This window comes from Hippichthys cyanospilos, chromosome 19, assembly GCF_059441005.1.
Source record: "Hippichthys cyanospilos isolate Australia breed blue-spotted pipefish chromosome 19, RoL_Hcya_1.0, whole genome shotgun sequence".
NCBI lineage: Eukaryota > Metazoa > Chordata > Actinopteri > Syngnathiformes > Syngnathidae > Hippichthys > Hippichthys cyanospilos.
Window position 1 is genome coordinate 2,188,643 of NC_142387.1, and position 19,200 is coordinate 2,207,842.

The 19,200-nt window shown below is 40.8% G+C and overlaps 1 long non-coding RNA gene across 1 annotated transcript in view; it reads right to left on the bottom strand.

Annotated features, from left to right (window-relative positions):
• Positions 1 to 18,233, bottom strand: part of LOC148407615 (uncharacterized) — a 64,020-nt gene extending 45,787 nt beyond the window's left edge. The window contains exon 1 of the long non-coding RNA XR_015863574.1: positions 18,159 to 18,233. This is a non-coding gene — a long non-coding RNA (uncharacterized LOC148407615). The remainder of the gene's footprint in view (positions 1 to 18,158) is intronic.
• Between the last annotated feature and the right edge of the window lie 967 nt (positions 18,234 to 19,200).

Sequence of the window (19,200 nt, forward strand, 5' to 3'; positions counted from 1 at the left end):
TTCTACGTGGGGGTTCTTGAAGGCGTTTTTATGGGTCGATTGGCTATTGCAGCTGTCTAACAAAAATATGGGCCCGTACACAATATGTCATTGCTCACTGCACAGAAGCCTTCATACTGTTCAAGCAAATGCCCAGCGCCTCCGGGCTCAGGCAGACATGAAGTCTGACATGAAGTTTGCCTAGACACATGTTCGCTGAATTCTAATTGGCTAAAAACTCTACACTAAAACTGCAGCACTTAGGAGGAGTGTAACCATATGACTATAAGATGACACGAAACGGACAGAATAATTTTCTATTTAAAATATATATTTCTAGTAAAAACTAAATTTAAAATGAAATTGAATTTTATTATTGTTATTATAATTATTTTAGTATAGTTACGATAATGTCAGGTTATATTAGGCCAGCAGAGAGGGCCTTGCTGGCCCTGAGGGATCCACCACTGATAAAAACCTTTTCAAAGTATTTATTCATTAAAAAATTCAGCTCAATTTTATACTTTACAAAAGTCATCTCTCAGTACGGATTAAACCCATTTGTGGGCCAGAAAAGTTACATATCCCTGTTTCAGACGCTCTATCAGTCAACTCAGACACGCTTAATGCGGTGTTCTCCAAAAGATCATCGTTTTGTGCTGTTGAAACTCCATGCAAATTCCCCCGATAGCCCGTAACACAAATGAATATGGTTGTCTTGACACAAGGAACGATGTAAGCTAACTTAGCATGAACTTAAGACAGGCTTGTGATGTCTACCTAGTTTGGACTTCATTTACTCCATTCCTCCCTGCTGCAGGCGAAACACTTTCTGATTTCCATCTCCGAGTCAATTTATTATATTTTTTACACTTCGCTCAACTTAGCGACTTCTTGCAGTTATTTGTCTTCTGCCGATCCCCTCTCGCTAAAACGTTACATACATGGATAAATTACCATATTAATAAGACGTGTACATTTTTCATGTGAAGCGAATACAGTAGCAATGAATTACTGATCTAAGTAGTATACGACGTGCGCTCTGAAGTTTGTTTTTTTTTTTTTTTTGGTGAAGTTTTTACCAAAGCACTGCAGATCAGTACTGTAATGTAGCATGTACTGTGGTGACGTCTGTCTGATGACGCGTCTGGTCATATTTTTTTCCCTGAGATCAAAACAAAATGGCGGACGAAGTTGTTAATAATGTTTGTAAGTTGTCAAGTTTTGTTGAATAAGTCTGAAGGACGCAAGTTGGTTAGTAAATATGCATTATGTGTAAGAGACACAGGGATTCACAGACCCCCTGCAGTCAGGCCATGAACCATGGGGTGCTGCGGACCTCACTATGAGAACCACTGCCTTACACTACCCCAGATTCTTGAGCTGAATGCAACAATGACTCCTACAAGTATTCATACAAGCAAAAGAATTGATGTCAAAGTGTTGCTTTTAACGTGTGTAAAGTATTATTGGTATCGGCTCTCTTCTCAAGTGTCATACTCTACTTTTTTTTTCACCTATTCACTGTTTTATTTGGAAAAGACACATTCAAGTGCATCATCTTTTTCAAATCTCCAAACCTTCCTATTTCTCTCGTTACTGTGCCCTGCTTTCTCATGTTCCTACTACTCGTCCCCTATACCTCCCTGCTCTCACTATCCTATTCTTCACCTCTCTCCTCACATCAGAGAGTGGTGGATTTTGACATCTGCCTGCAGAAGTGTGACCCATGAAGTAATTAGAGGAGGAATTTTGCCTTCTCGTCCTCCTATTCCTCCCACCCTCCGTCTCCATCTTCCTCATATTCTGTCTGCTTCGAGCCGGAGTTCATAGAAAAAAAGCTGGTTATGTTTACTCCCTGATCCATTTAATTTCTGTAACGAGGGCCGAGTCAGGCCTCATCTCCTTACCGCACCATGCTTAAGCCAAAGCGATTGGCGAGAGAGGCGCCCCGGAACCCTGAGGGGTACTGGTGAGCTTCAACCACATCGCTCGGCTGCTGAGACGAGACAGAGACCTAACCGGATTATCTCTCAAACGGCACAGGTGGAGGATCCCTACTTCAAACACATACATACATTCATACATGTGCACACAGAGCGAGATGCAACTTTACACAATTTAATGCATCATCAAAAAAAAGTGCTGGAATGAGACATCCATACAATGTATGTGAGTTTGTTTGTGTATGTTGCAGGAATAAATATGGGCTGTGTAAAATGAACATAATGCTCCCTGATGGGAGCTTTAGGCCAAATATCTCAAGTTGCACTATCAAAAATACTGGCGCATATGAATCAACCTATCAATCCCCCACAAGTATAGAAACACAAATCTGATGCTCAAACAAAACAAAGTCTAATATGAGGCAAATCTACGGTGGCCCTGAAGTGCAAATGAAAAAACATATACCAAAGCAAAATTTAAAAAAGAAAAACACATTTACAAAACACAAAACAAAATGAAGAAAGAAAAACGCAATTCAAAAACAAAACGCAAAAAAAGAAAAAAAAACTTTTTACAAAAGTCGAAACGCACGCAACATTTTCACAAATGCACGCAACATTTTGAGAAACAAAACGAAGAAAGAAAAACGCATTTCAAAAGACAAAACAAAACAACAAAAAGAAAAACACAATTCAAAAACAAAACGCAAAAAATTAAAAGAAAAAACTTTTTACAAACGTCGAAACGCACGCAACATTTTCACAAATGCAAGCAACATTTTGAGAAACAAAACGAAGAAAGAAAAATGCATTTCAAAAGACAAAACAAAACAACAAAAAGAAAAACGCAATTTAAAAACAAAACGCAAAAAAGAAAAGAAAAAACTTTTTACAAAAATCGAAACGCACGCAACATTTTCACAAATGCACGCAACATTTCGAGAAACAAAACAAAGAAATAAAAACGCATTTCAAAAGACAAAACAAAACAACAAAAAGAAAAACGCAATTTAAAAACAAAACGCACAAAAAGAAAAGAAAATACTTTACAAAAGTCGAAACACACGCAACATTTTCACAAACGCGCGCAACATTTTCACAAACGCACGCAACATTTCGAGAAACACTATTATTTAAAGATCAAACCGGAAGTGGTGGGGGCAGGAGGGAATAGTGGACTCACGACTGATTGGACGAGAAGTGGCAACCTGATTGGACGTAAATTGACTTTGTATTTGAACAGGAGGTTGTTTCACGGGACGTAATCATTTCCTTAAAAAAAAAAAAAAAAGCGTGTCAACACCGATTCTAACGTGGGCGCATTATTTTGTTAAATTTTAAACTTATTGATCAATATTTATCAATATATTGATTAATAGCTCGGCTGTTTGTTGGGTTAGAGACTCCAAAATCACCACACACATCAGTGACATCATTCTGTGATCGCTACAATCTCTGATTTTCTGAAAAATTCCTATGTCAAATTTTAAGGATTTTTTTTATGATTATTGATCAATATTTACCCATATATTGATCAATAGCTCGGCTGTTTGTTGGGTTAGAGACTTAAAAAAATGCAAAGGAATTTATTTGAAAACCAGAGATTGTAGCATGAAGGGAGGGACGTCACTGATTTGTTTGGCGATTTTGGAGTCCCTAACCCAACCAACCGCAGAGCTATTGATCAATATATTGGTAAATTCTGGTCAATATGCATTTAAAAAAATCCTTAAAAATTAGGCAAAGGAATTTATTAGAAAACCAGCAGTTGTCACCAGAGTGTCAACACCGATTCTGACACGGGTGCTTTCCGTTATTTTAAATAAATTATTTTGTTAAATTTTGGGGATTTATCTTAAATGCTTGTTAATCATTTATACCCTCAAAATGAATCACTGGCTCCCCTTGTTGAATTGGGGTAAACACTCCTAAATCACTACAACCATTAATGAAGTACCCCCAATTACGGTACAACTGCCTATCCCAGCTAACTTTGGACAGAGGGACACCTTAACGGCTCGTGAGTTAATCATAGCGCACAGACAGTATGGTGTAAATTGGGGTGCTAAATATTATCATCATTATTCTGTCAAATACGTTTGTCCACATCAAGAATTCCATGTTATAAAATACAAAAGCAACAACAACGCTGTCTACCGCACAAATTTCGTTAAATGTTACACTCGAGGTTTTCTCCATTGGTTCCATTCATTCCATTGAACACATACAATTCTCAAAATGACAAGAAATCCAGCTTGGAATAGTTCCCAACAATGGCATTTCTTGTCAATTTAATTAAACTGCAAATATATGTACAAGTGTCCAAAAGCATATATGCAAGTGAGTAGTGAAAATGAAACTTCATTTACAGCACTATCCTATATAGTCTTCGCTTTTATTAGTGTGGAAGAATTCTTTTGTTGGACATGCATCACCTTTGCTAATACATGATGTTTAAAACTTTAGATACACCCCTCGTGGATAAATATATATACAGTGGGCCCCCAGTTTACGAACCCCCTGTTTTACGCATTTTTTATCCTACGACGTGGACCGCGGCGTTTTTTTTGTCCCCCTCTTACGCACAAACCTTTCATCTTACGAACCATCCGACATGCCGGTCATTGTGTCCACACTATTTTTTTCGCTTTGCTGCATCAACGAAACAACTTTTCTCGCATGTCACGGAAATGCCAATATGCTATTGGTCGATTAAGGTCACAGTCACGGTCTCAGTCACAGAGATGCGGATATGCTATTGGCCAGCGTCACGTCAATCACAGAAATGCGGAACGCCCTCATCTAGCTTGATGGCACGAGCTGGTCGTGTGTTGTGAAGACTTTGCAAGCGTTATCTGTTAGACATGGCTTCCAAAATTGCAAGTGGCAGTAAAGGAAGAAGTAAGACAATGATGACGATAGAAACGAAGCAGGAGATAATAAAAAAATACCAAGGAGGCGCACACAGAGTTAACCTTGCTAGTGAGTATGGCAGTAACCGCTCGACGATCGGTACAATTCTCAATAACAAGGAAGCTATGAAATAAGTGAGTCTTCTAAGGGCAAGACTTTCCTTGTCAGGGGACGGACCTCGGTCAACAACAAAATGGAGAGACTTCTTCTATTATGGATTAAAGAGTAGGAAATCGCCGGTGATATGTTCTCATTTAAGACAAGTTTTCGTTAAGAAAAAAAAAAAAAAAATTCTGCTCCCCTCCGCCTCCACCCACCACCAGCTCAAGTCATGTCGCCTCAAAGGTAAATGTCATTTTTCCTTTGTATAATTATGTTATTCAATTTAATTGTGCAGTAGATTGTTACTAATTTTTAATATGTGTATAAAATTGTGACATTTTTACCTCAGGTTTTTGCACGCATTGCACGCATTCACTAATTCACATTGGTTTGGATTACCCATCATAGGGCCAATTCAAATTACTATATATCCATCTTCCACCGCTGTCTTCCAGGGTCTTCCAGACTTCCCTCTTCCCGGCCACTTAATCCAGCTCTTCCAGAAGGATTCTCAGGTGCTCCCAGGCCAGCTGAGAGACATAGTCCCTCCAGCGTGTCCTGCGTCATCCCCGGGGCCTCCTTCCAGTGGGACATGCCCAAAAATCCCCAGCTGGCTCCTCTCAGAGCGGAGGGGCAGCGGCTCAACGATGAGTCCCTCCTGGATGACCAAGCTTCTCACCCTATCTCAAAGGGAGAGCCCGCACACCCTGCAGAGGAAACTCATTTTGGCCGCTTGTATCCAGGATTTTGCTCTTTCAGTCACAGCCCACCGCTCATAGCCATAGGTGAGGGCAGGAACGAAGATCGAGTGGTAAACAGAACTCAGTTCTTTCTTCACCACGACAAACCGGTGCAGAGTCCGCATGACAGCAGACGCTGCACCGATCAGTCTGTCGATCTCATGCTCCATCCTACCCTTACTCGTGAACAAGACCCCGCGATACTTGAACTCCTCCACTTGGCGCAGGACCTCCTCCCCGACCCTTTTCCGACTGAGGACCATGGTCTCAGATTTGGAGGTGTTGATCTTCATCTCTGCTGCTTCACACTTGGCTGCAAACCACTCCGGTGAGAGTTGGAGCTCACGGCCTGAAGAAGCCAACAGCACCACATCATCCGCACAAAGCAAAGATGCAATGCTGAGGCTCCCAAACCGGACCCCCACGCTTCAACTAGACCTAGAAATTCTTTCCATAAAGGTAATGAACAGAATCGGTGACAAAGTGCAGCCTTGGTGGAGTCCAACCCTCTCTGGAAACGAATTCGACTTACTGCCGGAAATGCAGACCAAGCTCTGACATTGGTCGTACAGGGACCGAACAGCCTGCATCAGGGCGTCCGGTACCCCATACCCCGAAGCACCCCCCACAGAGATCCCTGGCGACCACCGAAGCCACACTCCACTTGGCCAGTCGGTACCTGTCAACTGCCTCTTGAGTCCCACAGGCCAACAGGGCCCGATAGGATTCCTTCTTCAGCTTGATGGCATCCCTTACCGCTGATGTCCATCAGCAGGTTTGGGGATTGCCGCCACGAGAGGCACTGACCACCTTACGGCCACAACTCCAATCAGCTACCTCGACAATGGAGGCGCGAAACATGGCCCACTCGGAATCAATGTCCCCCGCCTCCCCAGGGATGTGGGAGAAATTCTGCGAGGTGGGAGTTGAAACTCCTTATGACAGAGGATTCTGCCAGCCATTCCCAGTAGACCCTCATAATACGTTTGGGTGTGCCAGGTCTGGCCTGCATCCTCCCCACCATCGGAGCCAACACACCACCAGGTGGTGTTCAGTTGACAGCTCCGCCCCTTTCTTCACCAGACTGTCCAAAACATGCGGCCGCAAATCCAATGATACAACCACAAAGTCAATCATCAAACTGCGTCCTAGGGTGTCCTGGTGCCATGTGCACATATAGACACCCCTATGTTTGAATATGGTGTTCATTATGGACAATTAGTGATGAGCACAGAAGTCCAATAACAAAGCACCACTCGGGTTCAGATAGCGAGGGCCGTTCAAGAGCTATTTTCTGTAGCCGGGGATAGGTGCGCCAATGTACTCACCTTTGGCCGCTGCCCAGCTCACTTTGGACCCGACCCCTATGGCCCCTCCACAGGTGGTGAGCCCATGTGAGGGGTGACCCATGTCATCTCTTCGGGCTGAGCCCGGCCGGGCCCCATGGGTGCAAACCCGGCCACTAGGCGCTCGCCACCTCCAGGCTTAGCTCCAGAGCAGGGCCCCGGTGACCTGCGTCCGGGCGAGGGAAACGTAAACCCATTTTTTTTTCATCATATGGGGTCTGTGAGCAGTGTTTAGTCTGGAACCTCACCTAGGACCTGTTTGCCATGGATGACGCTCCCAGGGGCATAAAGCCCCTGACAACTTAGTTCCTAGGATCACTGGAACAAGCAAACCCCTCCACCAGTTAAGACGGGGTTCAAGGAGGAGGTTCCCAACCCACCTAAATGTACAGTACTTACAGTACTACTTACAAAATACTGTACAATGTTTGAGGTGGACAATAAAAAGTGTTCCACCAAAATTCTTATAGTATGTATGACATGAATGTATTATTCAAGACACGTCGGTTTTGTTTCGACTTCCGGTTCCGGGGTCCAGCGGATTCAGCTAATAAGGGAAGAAATAAAAAAGGCAGCGCCGCTCACCACCTCGACTATGAGTGTTGATGCTAGTTCGGACAATCAGGTTCATGAAAGTCTGGCTACCCTGTCCCAGTTTGATTTAGTATCCCTGGAGTGTCTTACACAACTAATTAATGCAGCAAAGCCGACGTCCTGCATGCTCGACTCGCTTCCAGGCAAACTCGTCAAAGATTTATTCCCGGTCTTAGGCTCATCTGTCTTGAATATTATCAACCTGTCACTCTCCTCTGGCATTGTACCTGAGACTTTTAAGACGGCTGTCATTCAACCATTACTTAAGAAACCTCACCTAGATCCTGAAGATCTCTCTAACTATAGGCCAGTGTCACACCTTCCAAAATTCTTGAGAAAGTTGTAACACAACAGCTTAGCGATTTTATGATAGACAACAATAGATTTGAACTCCTTCAGTCAGGTTTTAGGGCCAACCACTCAACTGAGACAGCCCTAGTAAAAGTGACGAATGATCTTCTATTAGCCTTGGATTCCAACATCTCATCAGTATTGTTACTGCTTGATCTTAGTGCCGCATTTGACACTATTGATCATCATATTCTTATAGAACGTCTTAGATCTTGTGTTGGTATCTCGGGATCAGCACTTTCTTGGTTCAGATCTTACATCCTGGGAAGGACGCATAGTGTTTCTTATGGTGATGCGATCTCCAAGTCTTTCTCCGTCTCATGTGGTGTCCCGCAGGGGTCAGTACTTGGTCCCTTACTGTTCAACATCTACATGATTCCTCTCGGCGATATTATACGCAAACATGCTATTAGTTTTCATTGCTATGCTGATGATACCCAACTCTATATGCCCTTAGAAATAACGGATCCGTGCAAGTGCAGTAAACTGGAGGCTTGCCTTGCCGAGATTAAACAATGGATGTCTTCCAACTTTCTACTTCTCAACCCTAATAAAACTGAGATGTTATTTATTGGCCCTGCTCATCATCAGCACTTGCTTAAGAATACCACGCTGAACCTAGAAAACTGTATTATTTCCCAAAGTAGTTCTGCAAAAAATCTCGGCGTGATATTTGACTCCTCTCTCTCTTTTCGAACACATATTAATAACATGACAAGAACGGCGTTTTTTCACCTCCGCAATATAGCTAAAATTCGCCCTATTCTTTCTCTTAGCGATGCAGAAACATTAATTCATGCATTTGTTACGTCGCGCCTAGACTATTCCAACATTTTGTTTTCTGGACTTCCCATGTCCTACATTAAAAGCCTGCAGTGTGTACAGAATGCAGCAGCGAGACTATTGACAAGGACGAGAAAGTTTGATCATATTACTCCGATTCTAGCTGACCTGCATTGGCTTCCAATACAATTAATACAGTTAATTATAAAATTCTACACGGTTTAGCTCCTTCCTATCTCGTCGACTTAGTATCACCTTATGTTCCGCCCCGACAACTTCGATCGCAAAATGCCGGTTTGCTATCGACCCCACGGGCTAAAAAGAAGTCTGCGGGATCAAGGGCATTTTCCATTCGCGCGCCAGTACTATGGAATGCCCTACCTATGGAAGTTCGCGCAGCCACCTCAGTAGAAATCTTTAAATCCCGACTAAAAACACATTTATATTCAAAAGTATTTAGTTAATTTAGCCTGTCTGTAGCCTTCTTCTTTTTTCTTTTTTCCTGCCCCCCTCTTCCGGCTGGGAGAGGGGGCTAGCTAGATGGTGAGGGTTGACTTGACCGCCTCCATTGGGTCCTGCGTTGGTCGACCATCACGGGTTAGGAGTTCGGCCGTCTGCAGTCCACCTGGCTGGAATGTGGGATGGTTCCTGCCCAATGGCCTTGCCTGCTGTCAAGACATCACTGCACTATATAGAACAATATGTTTTCTGTAATTTATGTTGTTTCTGTGTCTGGTACATGCAGCATCCACTCCAACCTGTGGGCCTGGAAGGGGGCTCCTCCCACCTGTGGTCCCTTCTGGAGGTTTCTGATTTTCCCCAAATTTGGGGTTTTTGAGTTTTTCCTTCCCCTTCTGGGAGCTTTGACAGGGGATGCTGTTGTGTACCCTATACTGAAAAGATGTCTCTGTACGACCTCTTTTCATTCTGTGAAGCCCTTTGAGACTTCGGTGATTTAGGGCTATATAAATAAAATTTGATTGATTGATTGATTGATTGATTATTAATCCCAGTGAGAACTGTTCAAAGTTCCCTTCCCAAAGGTCAAAGTTCAAAGTTCATCACTAGTCCTAACCAAGTCATTTTGCAAAAACTAATGAAGCCTTTTCTGATGGCAGTCCAAACGTCCTTGAGGACGAATACAGTAAAGCAATCCGGTTGTAAACTGTCAGGGCTACTGGAAGGAGGACCCAAGCACACACAGGTGGTGGGTTTGGCAACTGAGCGTTGATTTATCGTGGGATACTTGCTGAGATGGAGGCTGATGAAAATGGCTGGCTGTGGGGGGGTTGTCGGGGAAGCGGGACCGTGGCAGGCAATCGGTCGGGCAGGAGTCGACGAGGAAGGGGCTCGAGTGGATAGGTTGAATCGGCAGGCTAACGGGTGGTCGAGTTCGGGCAGGGTCGAAGTACAAGGAATCAGATAAAGGCGGCAGGCAAACGGAGGGTCAGGGACGGACAGAGTCAGATCAAGGGAAATCAGGCAAGAGGAAGTGATGGAATGCTCGGCTGGACGAATAGAGACAATCTGGCAGGTTGTGAAGGGAAGTGACCGGGCTTTATACTGGGCGGGTGAGTGGTTGCAGGTGTTAGTCTTTGGGGCTGATTAGCAGGAGGGCTGAGCAGGTGAGGCTGGAAGTGAGGTGGCTGAACTGGCGAACTGTGACAGTAATCAATACAATGCCCGGATAAAGAAATGACCTGGATAAATAAGAATATCTACAAGCTTGTCTTGAATGTTACGTTGGGCTGCAGAGTTTTTAATGGTACCAAAGAGTCCAGTATGGTTTGGCAGGAAGAAATGAGCACTTAAACTTTACAACAAACAAAGAGCTGAACAGACCAATGGGTGAGTGAACACAATATTTTATTTATTTCTTCAAGTACCGACATAATATCTTAAATCCAGTGAATGCTTACTTAGATGCCAAGCAAAATGTTAAGACAGCTTCACTCTAAAGCTCAATAAGTCTTTCCATGCCACCTCGTTGAGGTCAAGTGCTGTTCCCAAAGGAAATCTCATTGATAGTTGTTGATAGAGTGATTCTTAAGATACAAGCTGGCAACCAAAGAGGGTCAGTGCTCATTTTCATGTTATACCCTACATGATATGAGATTGAGGAGATTGTTCATGGTGTATCCATTTCCCAAGTCCTGAGACTGAACTGAAGTCTCATATGAATTGTTTTGTAGGGGAAGCACACAGTAATCCAAAACCAGGAACATGTGGCGTCATTCAACTGTGCGATGCTGGTGGCAGGGTGACCTAACAACTCTTGGATAAAGCTACGTGAAATGCCTGAGAAGGGAGGATCACTGACACTCACTATACTATACAGCGTAGTGCAACTAACGGTTGGTGTATTTGATTTGCCCGTCTGTCTGTCTACAACCATTGTTTTTATCTTTGACTATGAGTTTTATATGTGAGAACATGTCTTTCAATTGAATATTGCAATGGTGATAACCTGGGCAAACTACAGGTCACATGAAGCCTACTTCATTATTTTATTTGCCCGACCATTACATCATGAAGAGTCTTCCTATATTTTAAGCATTACGTTTCATAAAAAAATGAATGCTTCCGTATTGTTCTTCATTTATCTTTAAACAAAATAAAATCAAAAGAAATGTGTTTAAGACAAAGAAGGTTACATTTACGTATAAGGTTACATCACAATGACTCAGTGAACGTTTTTGAGACACAGAATTGTTTCTTTCCTTGGGCTTAGTCTTCAGTGAGCCAATATTAATAGTCCAGCAAGGAAAACATACCTAATCTTGTTATATTAGCTTGATAAACATTATAAATTTCTATGTGGGTGTAACATAACGTAATGTTAGTGGAGTTTTATTGGTAAAGGCAGCTGTTTGAAGTGCAGGTTTCAAAATGTAAACGTATATCCAAATGTACTGACAAATGACCAGTGACCAATTTCTTTATTTTCTACAGTTATCAATGAATATTGTTTTCTTTGGTCTACTCACCGGTTTGTTCCTTGATGTATCAGTAGCTCTGCAGTTACAGTCATCTAGATACACCAAGGTCCCCAACCGTGGATCACCTGGTACCAGGCCATATGAGCCGCACCCAAAATAATAACCTACTGTATTTCCTTTTTATATATTACCTGCATCTGAAAGATTTCATTTTAAAAACCCTTTATTTTGAAGGTGAGACAGCTTTTTCTCTGTCAAATGATTGTCAAAAGTTCACTAACAAAGAAGTGAAACGAGTAAGATAACTTAGGGAAAGGGAAAAAGCCCATTCAAGAGACAGGTGACAAGCCTACAACCTTTAAGAAAAAGAAAGCTTTTACTAGCCAATACCAGGAGTCCTACTTGAAATAGTGATTGATTGTTTTTGGTGGGAAGGACTTTGAGAACTACTTTTCAGCCAGAAGAACCCACAGATTGACAAGGAATGGATTCTCAACCTATTTTTTTACCAAATTAGATGAGCCTGCAAATGGCAATAGCCTCAAAAGTATGTTTGAGACTCCTGACATCGCATCTGTGTGAAGAGGGAAACAAGCTAAGGGCTCCCATTAGTATGGTGTTGATGATGAGTTCATATTTTATGTGCCCTTCGTATTCAGACCCCAACCCACCCGGTCCGTAGTGATAAACGTGTTGGTCATATTAGGAGTGATGTCTAACATCTGTCCAAATAGCTGCATTGGTGAGAGTATAAGTAGATACTGTATTTGTCTTCTTAGCCTTCATTTGTGGAACAAATCTGAATGGTTTTCAATTTTCCCTCAGCTTAACAATAGTTTTTTCCTGAAAGGCAGATTTCTGTTTTTCATGTTTTTGTTTAGTTTAATGATGTTCCAATATTTTTTGTTCTGTTAAAATTGGGTGCTCTGATTCTAAAAAAATAGAGCGATTTTGTAGCGCTCGAATGTGGGTTGTGTCCTGTGAATGTTTGTGCGTGTCCACAATAAAACACAAATGGAGTATTTTCAAACACTGCAACATAAATAGCTGGACTTCAAAATGTCAAATCTCTGTAGGGGATAACTCAAACACTCAGGTGAGGTAACTCAATGGTCTCTCCACAGGTGGCTGGATATGTATCATATCTTTTTTCAAACATATTCCTATTACCAAAGACATTTTGAAAATGTAACTGCTGTAATGTGATCACTGCACAACAGAAAAGAGCAGAATAGAAGACACAAAAGTTGAACTGGATGGTAACCAAAAGAGCATCATTACCTAGAGATGGGGGAATTCCGAGATGAAAACAAATCCTTTGCACAAACAAGCTTAAAAAAATGTTTCCACTATGATAAAAAAGCGAGAGGCCTAAAAAATAAAAATAAAAAAAGCAACCTTTCACATTAAATTAAGTGTTTGCCTTAAACAGAATAGTCAAATCTTTCAATTTATTTTTGATATTTGCCTACAATTCTAACAGACATATAGAAATTAAAGGGTGGCCCAATGGAAGAGTGTTTAGCACGTCCGCTTTACAGTTCAGTTCTGACCTTCCTGTGTGGAGTTTGCATGTTCCCTTTAAGCCTGCATGGATGTACCCTGGCTTCCACCCACATTCCAAAAACATGCATGGCAGGTGTATTGGACACTCTAAATTAGACATGGGAGGATAACTGGATTGGCAATATATTGCAGTTTTAAAAGTCATGGTTATTTATAACCATCCAAGTGTCAGAAGCGGTATTTTTTTCTCCCCTCGTCATCTACCTTAGCGGGCAGCTACAGAGTGTATCTCTCATTATGTATCATATGTAAGTCCTCCTCTGTTGCAGCAGGCAATCACATCATCCTTCTATTGGTTTGCCGGCTTCAGTACTACTCGAAGTAAGCGACGGCAGCCGGGTAAACATGTTATCATATGCTACTTTTATGTGATATTGCATGAGGTAGGACCCGAGCAGTATTTCAACAAGTGTGGCTTCAGAAGGTGAACGAATTGAACTTCACCCCCGGACAAATAAATTAAGTCAGCTATCTTGAAAATTTTGGCTTTCGAAAACAGCAAGCGGATCTGATCATACAACACTAATACGATTTTGTTTTGAGATACATCATATGCATTTGGAGCAATTTCTTTCCCGCACTTTAAATGTCTAGTGGCATCAGATACGGCATCAAGGACACTACACTTAATGCTTAGCTGTGACCAATCTTTATTTTGAAAAATGCCAGACAGCCTTTGGAACATTATCATTACCCAATAGCGGCGTCAAGCGTAAAAAGTGTCCTTCATAACACTATCTGGTACTTTATAAGATGAAAATGTTGTTTCAGTATCTGTCTTGGTCTTGCAAAAAGCAGTGTTTCAAACGTATGATGCAACGCATAACAAACGCAGATTAGTGTTTTATGATCTCATCCGCTTGCCTTAACAGAAAGCTGCGTGTGTTTGGGAAATAGGGTAGGTAAAATGACAGAATCTACACTGTACTGTTAATTGACACATAAGACTGTAGTTGAATGATCGATTTGATCTTTTTTTTAATTAAAATCTTGGTCTTTTTTGCTAACTGCCTATATTTCAGTTAAAATTGCATGTGTTCAGTCAGAAAGAATTTATGTACATTATCCATTTGATAGAGCGCAAAACCGTGTTGCTTACGGAAGGCTTGTTTTGATTTTACTAAGATATTTATTATAATTTAGTATGGTAAATGTTGGTAATTGTAATAAATGCTGTATTATATATTTTATTTTAAAAAAAAAATTATAATGTAGGGAAAAATGGCAATTTATCAAATAAATATTTTAACATTATATGTTTTGGAGCCGTAATTTCAATACTGTGATACTATGATTTTTTTGCTCATAGTTATTAAACAGCCAGAATTTGATTTTGTTCCATGTCTACTCTAAATAGTTCTTAGCCGTGATTGTGTGTGTGAGTAGTTGTTCATTTCCGTGTGTCCTGCAATTGGCTGGCAACCAGTTCAGCCCATAGTAAGCTGGGATAGGCACCAGCAAACCGGCAACCCAAGTGAAGAGATGCGGCTTCGGAAAATGGATGGATGGATAAATGAATTAATAATGAGTGGTCCAAGACAAGATCCATGTGCACCACAATCTACATGTAACTATATAAGGATGGGAATTCATTGTAATTTTGTGATTTCAATTTCATTGCTGATAATTCAAGGGTATGATGGAAGAATGTTTAACATGTCTCACAGTGCAGAGGTTGTGGGTTCGCTTTTCTGTGGGCAGTTTGCATGTTCTCCCTGTGCCTGTGTGACTTTTCTCCGGGTACTCCATTTTCATAACACATTCTAAATGCTTTACATGATAGGTAAATAAAACTCTCTAACTTGTCACAAGGTGTCTTTTTGAGTATGAAGGGTAGTTTTTTATGAGTACCCTACGATTGGCTGGCAACCAACTCAGGGTGTACAGCACATATTGCCCGAAGACAGCTGGGACAAACTAGCATTAAGGATAAGCAGCTAAGATGGATGTATGATCATTTTTATCGAGTCGATTTATCATCAAATGTCCTTTCAATTCTCAGTGGTAGAGGGAATATAATATATAATACAAATGATGTACAATGTTGATGTCATTTTTATTGTATATAACATGATATTATGAAAGATATGTCTGCATATTGCTGTTTGATATGAATAATCTTAAATCCCAATAGTCGTAGTAATTTATCAATAGAGGTGTTATATGAATTAAATAAAAGTGATCAAATAAAAGTGCTATATGAACAAACTTTAAAAACTGTTATTCAAAAGTGCCCGTTAAAGCATCTAGTAGAAGTAGATTTCGCTCAATTTGCACAGTTGTTGTGTACAATGTAATATAGCAGGAAAGTGAGTGCTTCTCTTAAAGCGTATTCTGATGCAGTTATTAGTTGATTGTTTAAAAAATGCAGTTTGTAACATCGGCCAAGAGCCACTGAATGAAAGCATTGTAACTTGATTGGTTTTGCTTTACTCCAATACCAAATACACCACGGAAAAATAAAAATTTATATACATTTGCACACACCGGACCCCCTGTATTTAGGTTAGGGACGAATTATGTAAATATGTATTTAAGTTAGGGACAAATTATGTAAATATGTGTATAACTGACACCCATTTATTGAGCACATTAGAAGAGAATCTTCAGTTCAAGGCTTGGAGGATGAAACAACACAAGAGAATGACTGGCTCCCTGTAAATGTGACTTATGCTGTGCCAGATTTTTGGTAAGGCTAAATGCTGTGGCCCCAGCATCAGTCACTATCAGCCCACAGACTGACTTAGTTTACTGGCCCTCCGTTGTAGAAGCCACAGTAAAACCAGAGTGTCCCTGCTCGTTTCTGGAAGAGTGATCCATATGTGAAAATGTTTAAGGATGGCTGACTGGTTAATAAGTCATCAACATATTGTCTTGTGGAAAGCAATGTAAGTGCACAGAGAAGAAACATTTTAGGGAAATGCATGAGCTAATTATTGCAAATCTGTAACATGTTGCATTTAAGGTGAGTTACTGTTGTTTGGGAGGTCATGTTTTAAGATATGTGATTCCATTGCTACCAGTGACCTTTCTCACTTACTAAAAAAATCTTAGGGAAAACATTGTCATGCGAAAAAAGAGCCTGCTAAATAAGAACCCCCACCCACCGGAACTTTTACCTTGCATCCTTCCCAAATCATCTCGTATATACCCCACCGCTTTCTTTTTAAACACACCAGTCCTGTTATCACCCTTGCTTCCTGTCCCCCCTTCTTCTCACTCCTTCCTCCTCTCATTTCTTTCTTTAAAGCATGAGAACGGAGCAAGGGCGATTAAGGAATACTAGCCTGGGCTAATCACCCTGGACTGGAGTACTTCCGCTGCACTGATTACCAAGGAAACCATTAAGAAGAAGAAAGTGACTGGATCTTTCATCCTGGTCGGCCAGGCTCAGGGGAGGTCAGAAAGGGGTGTGTTTCAGAGGCCATTTAGCCTTCCTGTTCTTATTATTCCAACATTTCCTCTATCTGGACTTAACACGACTACAACTGGCGGACTCCCGGCCTGTCTTTTGCACTTCTCATGGGCTATAATCATTGCCATACTGCTGTCCTGGTCTCACTGTTACATATACAATTATTTTTTTTCCACACATATATTTAGCTTCACACGCACACATCCAATGTAAAGCAAACAAACAAAAATATCACCTCAGTCATACAAACACATCCGACAGCATCATGCTTAAACCAGTAATAAATATACTTCAACTTCAGCATGAATTCTATTTTACATTTTTTTTTTGTTTGTTTTGTTTTGTTTTAATCTCGTAAGCAATACAAGCTTGTGTTGTTGGCACATGTGTGTTTTGTGGATGCTGTCTCAGATGGTGTTAACAATGATCACTCTGGCCGAAGGAGGAGCCTCATTCACTGAAGACAGGTGACATATGCTTCGTCATTGGGCTATCAACAGAGCAGGGTAGTCCCCCTCCAGTGTCCCGTGAAACGCACCTCAAACCCACCGCCTTGTTGACACACTGACAGCGACAGGCCCCAAAAGAACACAAAGCTGTGCTCACCCTTTCATTCTCTGCCTACTCTGTCACTCCTCTCATTGTACCCTCTTGTTCATCCCTCCTCTGCCATTTTCACTAAAGTCCGCAACTGAGCCCGGCTTGATAGATGACCCTTTACATCAGGTTTTAAGGCCCCCATGAGAGCCTTTTCTACAGAGTGTGGCAAAGCAGGTTAAGGCCACTGCATGCCTCAGAAAATTAGAATTCAGGGGCCTCCAATTACGACGGTCTCGTCAGACAGATTTTTAACGTGACGGTGTGCAGTTAACACATTGTCAGGTGGGGCGAGGAGGTATGCTTACTACCATAAAATATTTTTCAGGGCATTTATTTGGTGCATTGTATCATTGGGAATCATATAATCAAATAGGTCTATTTTAAAACAACTGCATATATTAAGTGCACTGGGTTTTAAACTACATCATTGTTCTGAAACATATTATATTAGTTTATTCGGTGTCATACTGCACTATATTTTAATTTGATTGAATTAGTACTCATATGGACAGACTCAAAATATCAGATAGCGTATCACTTGATATCGTTCGATGTGGAGGAGGGGATCCTCCAACCGAATGCACACAGCCCATTTTGGAAAGTCAAGCTTCACGGAAGGGTGTACACAAACGTACAGTGGGGGAAATTCAACCGACCCTGTCCTCTTGATAAGCAGATTTACTCACTTACAGTGTTGTGGAACATTTGTAGACAGCTTAGCCAAGTCAAGTAAAATTTTTTTTGATAAAGCACTCTTAAAAAGTATGTTTTTCAGCTGAGACAACTGTGCCACACAGCTTCATCAAGAAAATGAAAGAAAAGTCGCCAGCGTCTTGACCAAACTACCAGAGTAAAATGACGTGATGCATACACAGAGAGCATACCTGATTTTTACATGTTTCTTCCTGTCGCCATCGCGGGTTCCAATCACACTTGAAGCCGTGATAAACATGTCTGCCTCCTTCCTGCTGAATAGATCAACAATGGCAAGTACAGTGCACAGTCAAGTGTTTCAGCCTTCCTCTTTTCCTCATCACACCACAACTCTCCTCACTCTTATGCACTTTTCTCTGTTTCTTGCACATGTGAATTAAATGTATGAACCAGAACCGAGCATTCATACAGAAAAGCAAGCAAACTGAAATCAAGTCAACACAAAACCTAAGCATGTCCACAAGAAAAAATAATAAAATAAAATCGAAAACAATGAATGCAAACTCCAAAGTAATACACAAATACCAATTACTCATATATGTAATTAAATGAAAATACTATCATTAATTAAATACTGAAAAATATGTTACAATTTTTTCAGATAATGCTCTCAATATGCTTGCAGTTATACAGAAGAACAACCTGCACATGTTTCATGCTTTGCCCATATTCTCAATTTAGCTGCTCACTTGAAAAATTTTATTTTCATATATTGTGTGTCATAAACTAAGACAGAAATATTAGTTCATATCTTGTGTGTCATAAACTTTCAGGGCAATATTAGGCTTTTTCATTTGTTCAACAGTTATACAGTATATAGTTATGTATATTTTGGTACTACAGTTTCCTGTGACATTGTATCTTATTCCCAATTTTTGTGACACAGATACACTTTATTTTTGTTTAATCTTATTTTATATTATAAAACTTAGACAATTTATAGCTAGCTTCAGAGTTTCATGTCCATATGCTGTTTTTGTGGATAAAGGCATGGCCCTTACAAGTCAAAACTTAATCAATTTAAAAAAAAACACTTTCTCTCCTTTTGATATTCATTCTTGCAAAGCAAACAGAAGAATAACAAAGATTCCTTGCAAAAGACCGAAGCAGTTTTCTTTTTTTTTTTTTTTTTTTTATTAAAAAATGCATTCTGAATTGAGTCATAGACCCAAAAATTTGAATTGGATAGAATCGTGAGAGACACATTTTGAC